The following is an 18250-nucleotide window of genomic DNA, read 5'->3' on the forward strand; positions in this document are numbered from 1 at the left end:
GAGTTTAATTCCTAGTTTACAAGAGTCTTGTATTTTGTTGATTGTTGAGGCTCAAGAGTTTAGTGAAGTTGGGGTTAAATCCTGTACAGGTAAAGGTCCTGGTTTTTTACACCGTTCTTGAGCTGGGTGTTTTCCAAGTAAAAATACAGTCTTCTTATTTACTATTTATAAGTGAACCACGTTAGCATACTTATTCCGCTGATAGGCAAACAATAGAGTAAAATAGAAAAATCAGTAGGGTACGTACTCTAATAAGTGGTATCAGAGAGAAGTTGTCTTAAATAAGGTTAGAACCTAAGAAAAGATCACTATGATGAATTTCTCACCTCTTACTAGTCATAGTGAAGGCTAGTCAACTACTAGACCTCCACTCTTTGATGGTTCCCACTTCATCTGGTGGAAGGCTAGCATGGAAATATTCATCCAAGGTGAAAACTGCGAATTATGGGATAGGATTACTGATGGTCCTACTATCCCAATGAAGCTGGTTGATGATGTACGGGTTAAGAAAGTAAGAAGTGAGTTTATTACCGATGATTTGCTAGATTTAAGGAAGAATGTTAAGGAAAAGAACATCTTCATCTATTGATTAGGACCAGCTGAATACAATAGACTATTAAATTGTACCACTGCTAAATAAATTTGGGATGCCCTGGTCAATGCACATGAGAGAACCACTCTAGTAATAAAGTTTAGAATTTCCCTTCTCTTTACTAAATATGATGCTTTCAAGATGAAGGTGAATGAGTTAATTCATGAAATGATGATTATGCTTACTGCCCTAACAAATTAATTGACCTCCTTGGGAAAAGACATTCATGCGGGGGAACAACTTGAAAAGGTGTTAAGGGTGTTACCTAAGACTAAATAGTATGTTAAAGTCACTGCCATTAGGGAAACAGAGGACCTCACTCAAATGACAGTAGATAAATAGGTAGGTAATCTTAAAAACTATAAAATGCAAATTAATAGGATCAAGAAAGAAGTGGTGGAATCTAAGAGAACCTTGGCATTGAAGGCATCAGGCCGTGATAAAGAAGTTAAACTTGATGAAAGGCATGTGGCTTTCACAACTAAGAGCTTCAACAAGTTTTTTTAAAAAGAAAAGAGGAACAAGTGGAAAGAAACATTTCAATGACAATCCAAATGGATGCTATAAGTGTGGTAAGACTAATCATCAAATTAGAGACTGTCCTGTATGAAAAATAGAGTGGAAAAAGGAAAGAGCCAAAAATGAATTATTAGAAAAGGCCAAAAAGAGGGAGGAGTAAGTTAGTGTTTCCAATTGGGGATCTAATTTAGATGAGTCAGAAGATGAAGAAATTGATGAGACTTCTCTCATGGCCATTGGAGATTCATACTTGGAAGAAGATAGTACCTCTGAGGTAAGCATTCTTGAACTTAAAGAAAAAATACACTTATTTTCTAAAACAAAACTTTTGTCCTTAATGAGTGCTCTAATTGATGATTTCCAAGAATTAACTTCTGATAGGGATAAGTTATTCAACAGCCTTGCAAGCCTCAGATTTGGCTTCATTGGTTTAGAAGCTTGTAAGAATACTATTGAAAAGGAAAGCAACACTCTTAAGGAACAGGTTGTACAACTTGATTCTGCAAATGTCATACCCAAAATTGAAGTACTAAAATTGAAACTTATTGAAAAAGAAAAAAAGGGTAAAGGCAAGGAACAAAAAAAGGTTGAGCATAGGTTAATCAAGTACAAACAAGAGTCCAGTGATGAAGAAGAAAAAAATGAATAAATTGAGTCAAGAAATTACCAAACTAAAGCTTTATCTAGAAAGAGAAAATAGGTGGACAAATTCTTTAAGAATTGTTCATAAATTAAGTAAGAGAAGTCACAAAGAAAAAGCTGGACTAGGTTTTTACAAAAGCTGTGATATTACTCAAGATTTGTGCTACATATGTGGTAATTCAGGTCATCCAGCAACTGGATGACCTGTTGCTACTGAAATTATGTCTAGAAGTATACAGCTAGCAAATAAACCAGCTCAAACAAATATAAGGAAAGAAAAAACTATGAAATGAAACAAGTTGTACAACCTATCGCCTATATGGACTAGAAGAAATATAATTCATATTTTTACTCATAAAAAGGGACCAAACAAGTATGGATTCCTGAATCTATAATACCCTATACTTTTCTTGGCTCAATTTGATGAGTAGAATGTCAAGCATTAGATTCAAGAAAGAATGACTTTCCATACATGTGCAAATTTTAGTTTTAGACCCTCTAATGCGTAGAAAATTGAATTATCTTTCCAACGATATAAGATTCACCTAAATTAGATAACTGAGTAAGAAGTTATGGCTATTTAAAGTTTCATTCGTAAAACACTATGATTTGGGCCCGTAGTGTGTCGCAGAGAAGTGAAAAATCACAACTGTGAAATTACAGTAAGACTCTGTGTTCATGTCGTATTGCGATGGGGGTCCCATTTTACATTTGGAAATTTCCATTGAGCCTACGCGATATTGACGTGTCGCGCTAATGGCCAATATGGAAATCCAAAAGGGCACCGCGATTGTGGCGCGTCGTGGTGAACTCACAGTTCCCACTCGTCCTTTTCTAGTGAGCCACCGTGATAGTGGTGCATCGCGGTGGCCTAGTAAATTGGGATTTTTGATCATTTTTTTGGTTCTGATTTAAAGTTTAATAGGGGAATTTTGGTCAATCCCCAAGGCCCCAGTTTGTGTAAAACACACAATTAAGCATATTCCAAAGAACTTTATTCATTTTTAATCAATTCTCTCTAAAAAAAAACCCTAAAGCTCAAGCTTTCTCTCCAAGAAATTCAATTTCTCCATCAATTCTCTAAAATATTTCAAGACCAAGAATTCATAGTTCAAGAGTAAGGATTCCCAATTCAAGAACTCTAAGAATTCATCTCCAAAATATCAATATGTATCCAAGATTAAAGTCATAACATTTAGTTCATCAATTGAGGTATGTGGGATTTTTCAACAAGAATAATCATTTATCCTAGTCCCAAAACTTATTTTAATTACAAATATACTGAAATTTTATGTGATTTCCCATCAAATTGAAGTTAGGGTTTATGCCCATTATTGTTATCTACAAGCTTATGATATTATCATTTATTTAGAAGTTGAATAACATGATTATGTTCATATTTTCTTGCGTATTGCAAAAATTTCCAGATTTTAATTTGCTTTATAAATGTTTACATTACCAAGGATGAATATTATAATGTTTTAATGTGAGTTTGATGCATGGGTAGTTAAGCCCTAATTAAAGATTGCTATTTCAAGATTTGTTGGTGATATCAGCACCCTATTATAAGATTATTCTCAGATTTTTGATAAAGATTTGATCTTTTGGTCCTAAGATAAGATAAAGAATCCACATTTTTCATATGATTTGAGATTTAAAGAAAAAAAAGGGCATAGTTGGTGTTCTTATAAACCGTTGTGCTATTTTAAAGTGTATTTCCTAAAATCTTGTGCATAAGAATGGGAGTAGTATTTAACACCGAGATAGGTATGTTAAAAAGGTTTCACTCCCTAGAACGGTGCGGAACTATATGATTGAGATTATTCCCACTTGTACGTGGATTACTTAGATTGTGATCACTTAAGATAAGAATTTCTATTCCAATGGAAAGGGTAGAACAACTCTCCCCAATATGGGTAAGACGTTGGACTCCATGAATGCTCACATGGTTTATCTCTGTTACTAGAACATCCCCAAAGAAGTCCCCTACTCTTAACATAATTTATTGGTTTAAAGCCTTAAGATAAAAGCATATGTTTTAGATGCTATGATTTTTAAGATTCTTAAAGCTTTGAGATGAAGAATTATCCTTACAGCTGAAAAGATAATGTAGAGGTTTTTAGAAAGAACAGATTTTAGAAATGAATGTAACGACTCACAAGATTTATATTGTATGCTTTATTGTTCATGATTTATGATCTTCAATTTTTAGATTACTCATGCTTGTGTAAGTCCTTTACATTTAGCATGCATGATTTTATAAATAGTGATGATATTGTTTACTTATTCTATTCACCCCATATGCTTAGTACATCCTCAAAGTACTAATCCATAAATATGTCTATTTGCTACATTGTGTTATAATGTAAGTTCAGGTGCTCAGTCTCACCAACTTGAGTAATTTTTGAGCATCTTATCTATATCTCTGTAGTTGGTGAGTCCTCATAGTTCAGGGAATTAGCTATTTATATTTTCAGTTTGTTAGTAGTTGATTTAGTATTTATTTCAGATAGTTTGAGTTAGCTAGGGCCTGTCCCAGTGACTCTCCAAATTCAGTTAGTAAAGGCTTGTCGGACTACTAGATTCAGTTTTAGATTTTAGTTGTAGCGTTCAGATTTTCAGTATTTGCTTTACCAAATTGATGAGATTAGCATTTTTAGATATACTCAGATAATTCAGACTATTTTTTCACGTCTATTATGATTTTACATTCATATTCCCCTATTTTGAGATTCAGATTTAGTAGAAGGCAGGCAGGGTTAGCTTAGGACTACTTAGAAATCAGATTTTGAGGCATTACAAATTTAGTATAAGATCCTAAGGTTTAGAGAGTCCTAGGGAGTCAAACAAGCCGTGTTACATAGAGTCTTGATCATCGGTGTAAAACACACCACATCTATGAGCAAGAGGCTATGGAGTATTTTTAGGAAATCATCTTTTTTTTCATGATCTATCATGCATTCAGTGTCTCTATCTGCTTCTAACTCATGCTTTCACATAATAGAAAATGCCTCTTAGTCAAATTCACACACATAGAAATGATAACCTGCTACATCAGCCTATAGATCCTTTGAATGAGAATGTGTCACATGTAGAGTTTTGCACTGTTTTTATATTGTAGCCCAAGCTATGACAGATAATGTTCAGGGCAACCGTTAGGCTACGATCCTAATTTAACAAGATAGGGACTTAGCCGCAGCCAGAATTTGATATTTTATGAGAATGAACCTGCTGGAATTCTTTGGATCAAAAATAGGTGGGGACCCATAATTTTATCTAGATGAGAAAAAGATCACCCGAATTATGCATATTTCTAAAGAGGAGAGTGTAGAATTGGCATCATATAGGCTAAAAGATATTGCGTATGATTGGGTAGTAATTTGGAAGAAAACTAAAGGGGAGAATACAGCTCCCATGAATTGGCAAATATTTTAGGATGCGTTCCTAGATAAGTTCTTCCTATATGAGATGAGGAAAGCTAATATAGAAGATTTCATGAACTTAAAGCAGGGCTCAATGATGTTGAAGGAGTATTTCCTTAATTTTAACCAATTGTTCAAATATTCCCTTGATCAGATGGCTGGCCCTAGGTCAAACATTAGTAAGTTTATAACCGATGTATCTGGGTTGGTAGTTAAGGAGTGTAGGACTGCTATACTTATTGGAGACATGGATCTTGCTAGATTGATGATGCATGCTTAGTAGATTAAGGAAGTGAAGTCGAAGGAATGATAGAGAGTAAATAAGAAGGCTAGAACAGGGCAGTTTAAGTATGGCCAGGCTAAATCTTTTGGAGGAAATCATTTGCAGTTTCAGAATCATTCATCTATGCCTGCACCATCTTCAACCAGTGCTCCTGTCCCCAGAAATAGGTAGGAATAGTGGGGTAAGTCTTCTGTGTCCAAATCTTAGATAGTGTGAGTGGTAGGCCTAGTTATCCTTTATGTGCTAAGTTTGGTAAGACCCATCCGGGTGAGAGTTTGTAGGGTTGAAAAGGTTGTTATGGATGTAGCCAGCTGGGTCACAGAATCAAAGAGTGCTCACATATTAGACTGGGAAATAGAGATGTTCATCCCCAGACTTAGGCTACTAGTTCACCAACTACTTTAGGTTGCCCAGCTTCTCCTCAGGGATCATCATCCAGTACAGACGGCGGTCAGTGCCAAAATTGATTTTATACTTTACCATCCTACTAGGAGTAGAAAGATTCACCAGATGTTGTTACTGGTATGCTTTATGTCTTTTGTCTTGAGGTTTATGTGTTGTTAGACCCTGGGTTGAGTTTCTCTTATGTAACCCCATTAGTCGCAGTAAATTTTGATATAAGTTCTAAAAAGATCCCTGAGCCCTTCATAGTTTCTACTCCAGCAGGTGAGTCAGTTGTTGCTAAACAAATCTATAAAAAGTGTCCCTCACTTTTCTTCAAAAATTCATGCTAGGAAACCTAATAGAGTTAGATATGGTTAACTTTGATCTTATTCTTTGTATGGATTGGCTCCTTTTTTATTATGCGTCTATAGATTGTTGCACATGAGTGGTGAAGTTTTTATTTTTAGATTACTAGTTTTTGAGTGGTTAGGTAATTTAGTGTCTCCTAAAAGTCATTTCATATCTTATATTAAAGAAAAAAAGTTGATTTCCAAAGGGTGTATCCATAATATAGTTTGAGTTAAAGACACTAAGTTTAAGTTGAGTTTCCTGAAGTTTTTCTAGAAGATCTCCCAGGGGTACCTCCTAATAGAGATAGAATTTGGTATTAACCTTCTTCTAGATACTCAGCTCATATCCATTCCTCCTTATTATGTGGCTCCAGATGAACATAAAGAGTTAAAGGAGCAGAGATAAAGGTTTCATAAGGCCCAGTATTTCTTCATGGGGTGCTCCCATCCTATTCGCGAAAAAGAAATATCGTACTGCAAAGGTGCATTTACTATTGTTAGCTGAATAAGGTAATAGTTAAGAACAAATATCCTCTTTCTAGAATTGATGACTTATTTGATAACCTCCAAGGTGCAAGTTATCTCTCAAAGATAAACCTTAGATCCGGCTATCATCAGCTTAAAGTAAGGAAATATGATATTCCAAAGACAACTTTCATAACTCGTTATGGTCATTTTGAGTTTCTAGCTATGTCTTTTGGGCTAACCAATGCCCTAACAACCTTCACGGACTTGATGAACAGAGTGTTAAAAAAGTATCTTGATATGTTCCTCATAGTCTTTATTGATGATATTCTTGTCTAGTCTTGTAGCGAGGATGACCATCTAGATCATCTTAAAATTGTCTTACAAACCCTTTGAGATCATAAATTATTCACCAAATTCATCAAGTATGAATTTTGGCTATGATCAGTAGCCTTTATCAGTCATATTATTTCCATTGATGGCATTAGAGTCAATCCCCAAAAGACTAAAGTAGTAAGAAATTAGCCTAGACCTATCTCTCTATTAGACATTAGGAGTTTCTTGGATTTAGTTAGTTATTACAGATAATTTGTTGAGGGTTTATCATCCGTAGCATCTCCTATGTCTAGATTGACCCAAAAGATAGTTAAGTTCTAGTGGTGAGAATCCTGCAAGAAGAGTTTTCAGGAGTTGAAGACTCGACTCATAATAGCCCTAGTAATAGCGCTACCAGATGGTATAAATGGATTTGTTATTAATTTTGATACCTCTAAAGCTAGTTTGGGTTGTGTGTTGATGTAGAGAGGTAAGGTCATAGCCTATTCCCTTAGACAGTTAAAGCCTCATAAAAAGAACTACCTAACCCATGATTTTGAGTTAGCTACTGTTGTGTTCGCTTTGAAAATTTGGAGACACTATCTGTATAGTGAACATATTGATGAGTTGATGGATCACAAAAGCTTGAAGTATGTGTTTACCAAGAGGGAGTTGAATCTTCATCAGAGTAGATGGTTGGAATTGTTGAAGGATTATGATATGAGTATGTTGTATCATACGGGGAAGGCCAATGTAGTAGCAAACGCCCTTAGTAGATTGTCTATGGGAAGTGTTGCTCAGATGGAGAACGATAAGAAAGAGTTAGCTTAAAAAGCTCATCGTATTGCTAGATTGGGTGTTAGGTTGGTTGATTCAGCCAAAGGGAATGTTTGGGTTCAGAGTAGCTCCGAATCTTCCCTAGTTTCGAAAGTGAAGAAAAAGCAAGATAAGGATCCTAGTTTGGTCAAACTAAAGGAGTCAGTTAAAGACCAAAAGATAGAGGTTTTCTCCCAAGGGGGAGATGGCGTGTTGAGATACCAATGTAGATTATGTGTGTCATGTGTTGATGAATTGAGGTAGATAATTATGGTGGAAGTGCATGATGGCGTTATTCTATTCATATAGGTGCTATCGAGATATACCGTGACTTACGAGAAATCTATTGGTGGAGTGGTATGAAGAGAGATATTTGGAGTTTGTAGCTAAGTGTGCAATCTATCAATAGCTTAAGGTAGATCACCAAAGACCTGGTGGTATGTTGCAAGAGTTTGGCATCCCTACTTGGAAATGGGAAGAAATGAACATGGATTTTTTTACTGGGTTAACCCATTCGTGTCGGTGACATGATTTGATTTGGGTCATTGCAGATAGATTGACTGATCCAGTTTATTTCTTGCCAGTTTATATGTCTTATACAACTGAAGATTATGCCAAGATGCACATTAGAGAGTTAGTCAGACTGATAGGGGTACTCAGTTCACTTCCCAGTTTTGGAAAGCTTTTTAGAAGGGTCTTGGTACCCAAGTCCATCTTAGTTCGACTTTCCACCCTCTGGCCGATGGTCAAGAAGAGAGGACCATAGAAACTCTAGAAGATATATTGAGGGCATATACTCTTGATTTCAAAGGTAGTTGGGATGAGCATTTGCCATTCATTTAATTGCTTATAATAACAGTTACCATTTTAGAATATATATGGCCTCATTTGAGACTCTTTATGAAAGGAGATGTAGATCACCCATAGGTTGGTTTGAAGTGGGTGAGGCCACTTTTCTTAGGCCTGATGCAGTTTTTGAAGCTATGGAGAAAGTTAAGTTAATTAGAGAAAGTCGAGAATAGCCCAGAGTTGTTAGAAATCATATACAAATATGAGAAAAAGGGACCTTGAGTTTGAGGTTGGTGATTTTGTGTATTTGAAGATTTCACCCATAAAAGGGATGAACAGATTGGGAAAAAGCAGAATCGTAGTCCCCGTTTTATTGGCCCTTATAGAATTCTGAGTCATTATAGCAAAGTAGCTTATGAGCTTGAGTTTCCCACCGAATTGTCATCCGTTCAGCCTGTATTCCACGTCTCTATGCTTAAGAAGTACATCGGTGACTCCACAGTTGTAGTTCCTTTAAAAAATTCAGATATTTAGAATATCCTTTCTTACAAAGAGATTCCAGTCAAGATTTTGGATCATCAGATCCATAAAATAAGGAACAAAGAAGTTCCTTTGGTCAAAGTCCTTTGGCAGAATAAATCTGTTGAGGGTGCTACTTGGGAAGAAGAAGAAGATATGAAAACCAAGTACCCCCATCTCTTTGCCACAAACTCATATTTAGCCAAAGGTAATACTCTTCCTTAATTCAGTTCTTTTCTAATCACAGATTCAGCTATATAATTGTCCTCTTGTAAGCTTATGCACTCATAGAATTACTAAGAAGCCTTAAATGATTTAGATTCAGTTTCACAATTTATTTTAGTTGCATGCTATTATATATGCTCAAATTCCCCAGTATTCTTAGTCTGACTAGCAACATTCGAGGAAGAATGTTTCCAAGGGGGAGATATTGTAATACCTTGTACTTTTCTTAACTCAATTTAATGACTAAAATATCAAATGTTAGCTTAAAGAAAGAATGACTTTCCTTATATGTTCAATTTTCCAGTTTAAACCCTCTAATGCATTGGAAAATGAATTAGCTTTCCAAGTTATAAGATTCTCTTAAATTTGATAACCGAATAAGAATTTATGGCTATTTTAAGTTTCATTCATAAAACATTGTGATTTTTGGCCTAGCGCATTGCGAAGAAGTGAAAAATCACAATTGTCAAATTCTGGTGAGACTCTACAATCATGGCACATCGCGGGGGAGTCACATTAAACATTTGGAAATTTCCATTGAGCCTACGCGATATTCGCACGTCTCTCCAAAGGCCAAAATGGTAATCAAAAGGGGCACCGTGATTGTGGCACATCGCAGTGAATGCCCAGTTCCCACTCGTCCTTTTCCAGTGAGCCATCGTGATAGTGGCGCGTTGAGGTGGCCTTGTAAATTAGAATTTTTGGTCGTTTTTCAGTTCTGATTTAAAGTTTAATAGGGACATTTTGGTCAATCCCTAAGGCTCCACTTCGTGTAAAACACACAATTAAGCATATTCCAAAGCACTTTATGCTTTTTCATCAATTCTCTCTAAAAAAAAACCCTAAAGCTCAAGATTTCTCTCCAAGAAATTCAATTTCTCCATCAATTCTCCAAAATATTTCAAGACCAAGGACTCATAGTTCAAGATTAAGGATTCACAATTCAATAACTCTAAGAATTCATATCCAAAGCATCAATAGGGATTCAAGATTCAAGTCTTAGCATCTAGTTCATCAATTGAGGTATGTGGGGTTTTTCAACAAGGATAATCCTTTCATATTTGTGACCAATACTTATTTTAATTACAAATTTACTGAAATTTTATGTGATTTCCTAGGAAATTGAAGTTAGGGTTTATACCCATTTTTGTTATGTTCAATCTTATGAGATTTCAATTGATTTAGAAGTTGAAATACATGATTATGTTCACTTTTTCTTGCGTATTGCAGAAATTTCCAGATTGTAAGTTGCTTTATAAATGTTTACATTACCAAGCATGAATATTATGATGTTTTAATGTGAGTTTGATATATGGGTCACTAAGCCCTAATTAAAGATTGATATTTCAAGATTAGTTAGTGCTATGAGCACCCTATGATAAGTTTATTCTCATATTTTTGATAATTATTTGACATTTTGGTCCTAAGCTAAGATAAAGAATCCACATTGTTCATATGACTTGAGAATTAAAGAAAATAAAGAACATAATTGATTTTCTTGTAAACCCTTGTGCTATTTTAAGGGGATTTCCTAAAATCCAGAGCATAAAAATAGGAGTAGTATTTAGCACCAGATGGGTATGTTACCAAGGTTTCATTCCCTAGAACTACGCGCCATCATAGGATTAAGATTATTCCCACTTCTACATGGATGACTAAGATTGTGATCACTTAAGAAGTTCTATTCCGATGGCAAGGGTAGAAAACTCTCCCCAATGTGGGTAATAGGTTAGACTCCATGAATTCTCACATGGTTTATGTCAGTTAGAAGAACATCCCAAAAGAAGTCCTCTACTCTTAAAACAATCTATTTGTTTAAAGACTTAAGATAAAAGCATATGTTTTGGAAGCTATGGTTTTTAAGATTCTTAAAGTTTTGATATGAAGTATTCTCCTTACAGTTGACAAGATAATGTAGTGGTTTGTAGAAAGAACATATCTTAGAACTAAATGTAATGGCTCACAAGATTTATATTATATGCTTTATTGTTCATGATTTATGATCTTCAGTTTTCAGATTACTCAAGCATGTGTGAGTCATTTACATTTAGCATGCATGATTTTATAAATTATGATGATATTGTTTACTTATTGAATTCACCCCATATGCTTAGTACATCCTCAAAGTACTAATCCATATATACGTCTATGTGCTACGTTGTCTAATTATGTAGGTTCAGGTGCTCAGTCTCAACACCAGAGTGATTTCTGAGCATCTCATCTACATCTCTGCAGTTGGTAAGTCCTCATAGTTTGGGAACTTAGCTATTTAGATTTCTAGTTTGTTAGTAGATGATTCAGCATTCATTTCAAACAGTTTGAGTCAGTCGGGGCTTGTCCCAGTGACTCTCTAAATTCAGTCAGTAGAGGCTTATCGGACTACTAGATTCAGTTTTAGATTTTAGTTGCAACATTCAAATTTTTAGTATTTGCTTTATCAGACTAAAGAGACTAGTATTTTAAGATATAGTCAAATAATTTAGATAGTTTTTCTGCATCTATCATGAGTTTACATTCATATTCCCCTATTTTGAAATTCAGATTTAGTAAAAGGCAGCTTGGGTTAGCTCATGACTACTTATAGTTCGAAGCACCGTGTGACATCTCGGAAAATCAAATTTTAGGGTGTTACCAAATCTAACCCATAATCTAGTTTTGTAGGTGAGAGTGAAAGGAAGAAAAAATCATTGTTACCTAGATAGTGCATGATTAAGACACATGACTGGTGATAATGAAAATTCAATTCACTCTCCAAAATAAGTGGTGGTAGAGTTTTATTTGGTGATCGCAAAAGTGAATCATTACAGGAGTTAGATTGGTACATCTGAATCAAGGGCACTAGAGGATATCTACCTTGTGGTGGGATTGAAGCACAATGATGTTGGGCATATTTATACGTCTAAGCACCACAACTTACCCATGTTTTAGCTAATTTTTGAGAATAAAATACATAAGTCTTTTACTTTTAGTCCATTTTTAAGTAACTGAGCTGACCTATGTGATTAGCATGCTTTTCAGGTACTAATGAGGAAGATTTCAGCACTTTGGGGACCTGTGGACAGCAAAGGAAAACTTCACATAAAAGGGAAAGCAGCTTTTGCACTGAAGGTGATGCATGGGAACTTTTTCCCGGGAAAACTCAGTATTTTTAAATAGTTAAGGATTGAAGTAGAAATTTATTAGAGAAGGATGTTATTAAAAAGCTTTATTGCTGAATTTTTAGGGATTATTCAATTATTCAGATTCTGTAGTATTTTGAACACAAAAAGAACGGACGGCTTAGCTTGAACACGAAGAGAGAGAAACGTGTTTCTCTCTTAATTTCGCTAGTCATCTTCATCACCAAGATCATTCTAAGTTTTGGTATGATGAATAATTCTATGTTGATTTCTGTTTTATTCATGAGTAGCTAAGCTCGTTTGTTAGGGTTATGGAAACCTTGTAGTATACTCTCTATTGCTATGAGTTTTTGAATTTATGATGTGTCACACCACTTATATCATTAATTTCTTCATTTTGATTGAATTCTCGTGGTTGCAAACATAGGGAATGCGCCATTATAGCAATAACTTGTTTGATAGAAAAGTTACTGTTTGGAAAAGAGAGTGTGACGAGAAATTAGGGTTTTCAACTCTAATTTACACGTTAATGACCTAGCAGGATTAACTTCTTGGAGAGTTCGTACAATTTGTTGTACACTTTAGATTCAAAAGAACTAAGGTGAATAAATCTTTGATGGTTGAAAGACACTGGGATTTAGAATTAGAATACGTCTCTCTATAAGTGTATGCATGCATAAAATCTGTATTACTCATAGTTAATAGAGAAGTAGAAGCTACAAGGTAGACATAACCCTAACTTGTCATTCTCTGTGATCAAATATAATTACACATATCATCTCATCATTACAATGATAATATTATTGTGCACTTAAACCAAAACCCCCCTTATCTTGGAACCTTCGATCAACAGTCTAATAATAATTGCAATACTTAGTGACCATAGTATTCCCTGTGGGATTCGACACCCAACCCAGCTGGGTTCTATATTTGACAACGACCGCTTACACTTTCTAACTAGAGTTGTAATTTGGGCGTATCAAATTTTGGCGCCATTGCCGGGGAATACAGTTGTTGACTAAGTTTGTGATAGTTAACAGACCCTTTGGTCAAAGATTCTCAAATTTTACTTTTTGTTTGTTGTTTTTGTTTTGTTCAGGTTTGGTGGAGTGCATGCCAAATAAACGAAGATCTGGTCAGCCATTATTACCTATAAATCCTGAACCATAGCTCATTGGCAGAATGGATGCACAACGAGACATTGAAAGGATGGCCACTTAATAGGAGCAGGCTAGATTAGCTTCATTGGCAGCTGCACAAGTAAATCAACATAATGCTGATAACCCAGGTCGAGTAACAAATCTTGAGGATGAGGACCTGGGTGATGATGAGTTATTAAATCCAAGGCGTGCAGATGATGTGGTTGCACCAGTGAACAGGAATCTTAACAAAGATCGTTAAGCTAGAATGAGACCTGAACGCCGAGCTGTGCAGGTTGCGTTTGATGATGATGATGACGACTTGGATGGGGCTGGTACCACAGGGGCAATTATTCCTCCGCCCTTGGCACCCGAAGCCAAGTTCAATATCACTAGCACCATGATCCAGCTATTGCAACTCAAAGGGTTATTTGGTGGACTTGCAGGCGACAACCCAAATATTCATCTGATTAATTTGATCTCAACATACAAATTGTTTAACAATCTAGGGGTTGGACAAAATGCGATCCAGCTACACTTATTTCCATTGTCTCTATCTAGAGAGGTAACTTTATGGTTAAATGGGCTAACTCCTAACTCTATTACCAATTGGAGGCAACTGAAAGAAGCTTTCCTAGAAAGATTCTTTCCGCCATCCAAGAGAGCAAAATTAAGAGATAAGATAAGCAATTTCAGACAGCTTCCAACTGAAGCTCTCTACGAAACATGGGAGAGGTTCAAGAAGAAGTTTATGCGGTGCCCAAATCATCAAATGACCAATGTCCACTTGATGGAGATATTATATAGGGCTTTGAACTCGGTGACTAAGCTAGTGGTCGATAATGCTGCGGGTGGGTCATTTATGGACCTTACTTTTATTGAGCCATGTGATATGCTGGATCGTATGACAAAGCAGAGTAGAACTTAGCATACCAAGGATTCTGAGGTATCAAGGTCTACTGTATCTAGTGGCATGACGGTAGAAGAGAGGCGAAGAGAAGAGGAACGTGACCAAGATATGGCTCACATGAAAATGCAGATGGACCTTCTTACCAAGCATTTATTATAAGGGAAGACAGAAAGGGTCAAGGTTGTTCTATCACAGGGAAGAGATGACTCTGATTCTGAGGAGGAAGCAAATTACTTGAACAATCAGGGGGGTTTCCAAGGTAATGTCCAAGGAAACCAAGGTCAAAACTATTATGAAAAATCTAGATACAAGGACCGAGACCAAGGGAGTTGGAAGAATAAGAATGACAGGAACGGTTTGTATGTCCCTCCTGGAAATCATGAAGTTGTTGCATCTAGCTCTAGGAAGATGTCCATGGAGGACATGATGGATAAGCTGTTGAAAGGAGTGGAGGAAACCAACACGGGAGTAAATGAGGTAAAAAATTATTTGTCCTCAATAAATCAATTGGTTAACTTGCATTCCACTTTAATAAAACAGCTGAAACAACAAATGAGTCAACTATTAGTGGTATTCAATCAAACAAAAGCTGTCACTTTATCGAGTGACACTATGCAAAATCCAAGGAAAGATAGATCATGTTTGGCTATTACCACCAGGAGTGTTAAGGTGTTGGAAAATCCATCCAAGGGCAAGCCTGTGGGTGATAGTATAGAGGAGAATGTTATTGAAGCAGATTGTGATGATTCTGTAGAAGTTGAAGATCAAGTTGAGAACGTTCATGATACTACACCTAGATGCCAGCAGTCTGAAAGGATTGATAATAGGAAGCACAATAAAAAGGAAGTAGTGGAGAAAACTCTTCCAAATCCACCACCACCTTTTCCTCAGAGACTGAAAAAGAAGGCTGATGACACCAGGTTCAGTAAATTCATGACCATGCTGAAGCAGCTGACTATAAATGTGCCTTTGGTGGAGGCACTGGAGAAAATGCCAAGGTACGCCAAATTCATGAAGGACATTTTAACAAAGAAAAGGGCAGTGAGCTATGAACTGGCAGATAATTTTCATCATTGTAGTGCCATTACCACGAGGTCCTTTGTATAGAAGAAGGCATATCTGGGTGCTTTCACTATTCCTTGCACGGTTGGATCTTTAGACTTTGCTAAGGCTTTATGTGATCTAGGGGCTAGCATTAATTTGATGCCACTAGCCATCTATAGACAGTTGGGGTTGGGCGATCCTACACCAACCAACATGTGGCTTGTAATGGTAGATAGGTTAGTAAAATGACCTATTGGTATCTTGTATGATATATTAGTAAAGGTTTCTACCTTTATTTTTCCTGCAGACTTTGTTATTTGGGATTGCGAGGTGGATTTTGAGGTGCCCATAATCTTAGGTCGACCTTTCCTCACAATAGAATGTGTGCTTATTAATTTAGGAGCAAGTGAGCTTCTATTTCGGATGAATGACGAAGTTATGCATTTTGATGTATGCAAATCAATGAAGCAGCCCAAAGATATGAATGTGTTCTCTTTAGATGATATTTATTATGAGGATGAAAAGGAATTATCTTTAGAGAAGCAGCTTACTGTTGAGCCATTGGCTGCTGTGCTTTTGAACTTTGAGCGTGAGGATGTTGAAGAGCATGAAAAAGCTATCTGTGCTTTGACAGGAATGGGGTCATATTCATATGCCCCCAAGAAGCTAGACCTTGACCTTAAGAATCAACCTTCACCACCGGCGAAGCCATCCATTGAAGAGCCACCTGTGCTAGAATTAAAAGAGCTACCCAGTCATCTAAGGTATTCTTTCTTGGGTAGTGGAAATATACTGCCGGTTATTATTGCTGCTGATTTAAGTAAACAACAAATAGAGGCTCTCATCTCTGTTCTGAAGAGGTACAAGAGAGATATTGGTTGGACTATTGCTGATATAATTAGTATCCCTACTGGCATATGTATGCACAAGATTCAGCTAAAAGAAGATTGCGTACCCACTATTGAGCATCAGCGTGTCTGAATCCACCTATGCAAGAGGTGGAGTAAAAATAAATCATAAAGTGGTTAGATGCAAGGGTGGTGTATCCAATCCTAGACAGTAAATAGGTGAGTCCTGTAAAATGTGTACCTAAAAAAGGGGGCATAACAGTAGTACCAAACGAGAAGAATGAGCTAATTCCACTCAGGCCTATCACAGGGTGGAGGGTGTGCATGGATTATCGGAAGCTAAATTCGTGGACATTAAAGGACCACTTCCCAATGCCATTCGTGGATCAAATGCTTGATCGATTGGCAGAAAAGGGATGGTTCTATTTCTTTGATGGTTATTCCGAATATAATTAGATTTTCATTGCTCCTGAAGATCAGGAGAAGACCACTTTTATATGCCCATATGGTACTTTTGCATTCAAATGAATGCTATCTGGGTTATGTAATGCACCTGCCACTTTTCAGTGGTGTATGATGTCCATTTTCTCTGATACGGTTGAAGACACCTTGGAGGTGCTTATGGATGACTTTTCAGTTATAGGTGAGTCATTTGAATCATTCTTGGCAAATCTGAGTATGGATTTGCAGAGATGTGTTGAATTCAATCAGGTGCTAAATTGGGAGAATAACCATTTTGTGGTTAAGGAAGGTATTGTTTTCGGGCATAAAGTCTTTGATAAAGGAATTAAAGTTGATCGAGCCAAGATTGAAGTTATCTAGAGACTACCACCTCCAATTTCTGTAAAGGGGGTTCGTAGTTTTCTCGGTCATGCTGGTTTTTATCAGAGTTTGTCGAGAGACTACCACCTCCAAAATTGCAAACCCACTTTGCAAACTTTTAGAGAAGGAAGTAAAGCTTCACTTTGGTGTAGATTGCTTGAAGGCATTTGAATTCCTCAAGGGGAAGCTAGTTGAAGCCCCTATTATTGTAGCACCTGATTGGTCTCTACCTTTTGAAGTTATGTATGATGCAAGTAGTGTAGCCTTAGGTGCTGTACTTGGTCAGAAAAGAGAAAAGCTATTTCATCCAATCTACTATGCGAGTAAGGCCTTGAATGGAACACAGAAGAACTATACCATCACAGAACAAGAGCTTCTTGCGGTTGTTTATGCTTTCAAAAAGTTTTGTGCTTACTTGTTAGGAACCAAGGTAGTGGTTCATACAGATCATGCGGCTCTAAGATATCTAATGGAAAAGAAGGATGCCAAGCGAAGGCTAATTAGGTGGGTGCTACTGCTTCAAGAATTCGATTTCGAGGTAAAAGATAGAAAAGGTTGTGAAAACCAAGTAGCTGATCATCTATCTAGACTTGAGAGTGAGCACACAGTGTAGACCGACCTTGATATTGATGATGCATTCCCTGATGAAGAGATTCTAGCAACTATGGTGGAAAACTTACCATGGTATGCAGATTATGCCAACTACGTGGTGAGCGAAGTGGTTCCTGAGCATCTCTCCTTTCATCAAAAGAAAAAGTTCATGCATGATGTGAAAAATTACTTCTGGGATGAGCCTTATCTTTTTCGACGATGTGCTGATGGTATTATTTGGAGGTGCATTCCAGATGTAGAGGTCCCTAGCATACTAGAAGAAAGCCATGCTTCCTAAGTTGGAGGTCACCATGCAGGTGATCGGACGACCAAGAAAGTACTGAAAAGTGGCTACTATTGGACTTCATTATTCAAGGATGCCTACGATTTTGTAAAAAGATGTGATCAGTGTTAACGTCAAGGTTTTATTTCAAAGCACCATAAGATGCCCATGTC

General features: G+C 36.6%; 1 non-coding gene across 1 annotated transcript; it reads right to left on the reverse strand.

Annotated features, from left to right (window-relative positions):
• Positions 1 to 14246: 14246 nt before the first annotated feature.
• LOC124886248 lies at positions 14247 to 14353 on the reverse strand. The gene has a single exon (XR_007043334.1). It is a non-coding gene; the product is annotated as a small nucleolar RNA R71 (small nucleolar RNA).
• Positions 14354 to 18250: the final 3897 nt, after the last annotated feature.

Source organism: Capsicum annuum, chromosome 7 (genome assembly GCF_002878395.1).
Source record: "Capsicum annuum cultivar UCD-10X-F1 chromosome 7, UCD10Xv1.1, whole genome shotgun sequence".
Lineage (NCBI taxonomy): Eukaryota > Viridiplantae > Streptophyta > Magnoliopsida > Solanales > Solanaceae > Capsicum > Capsicum annuum.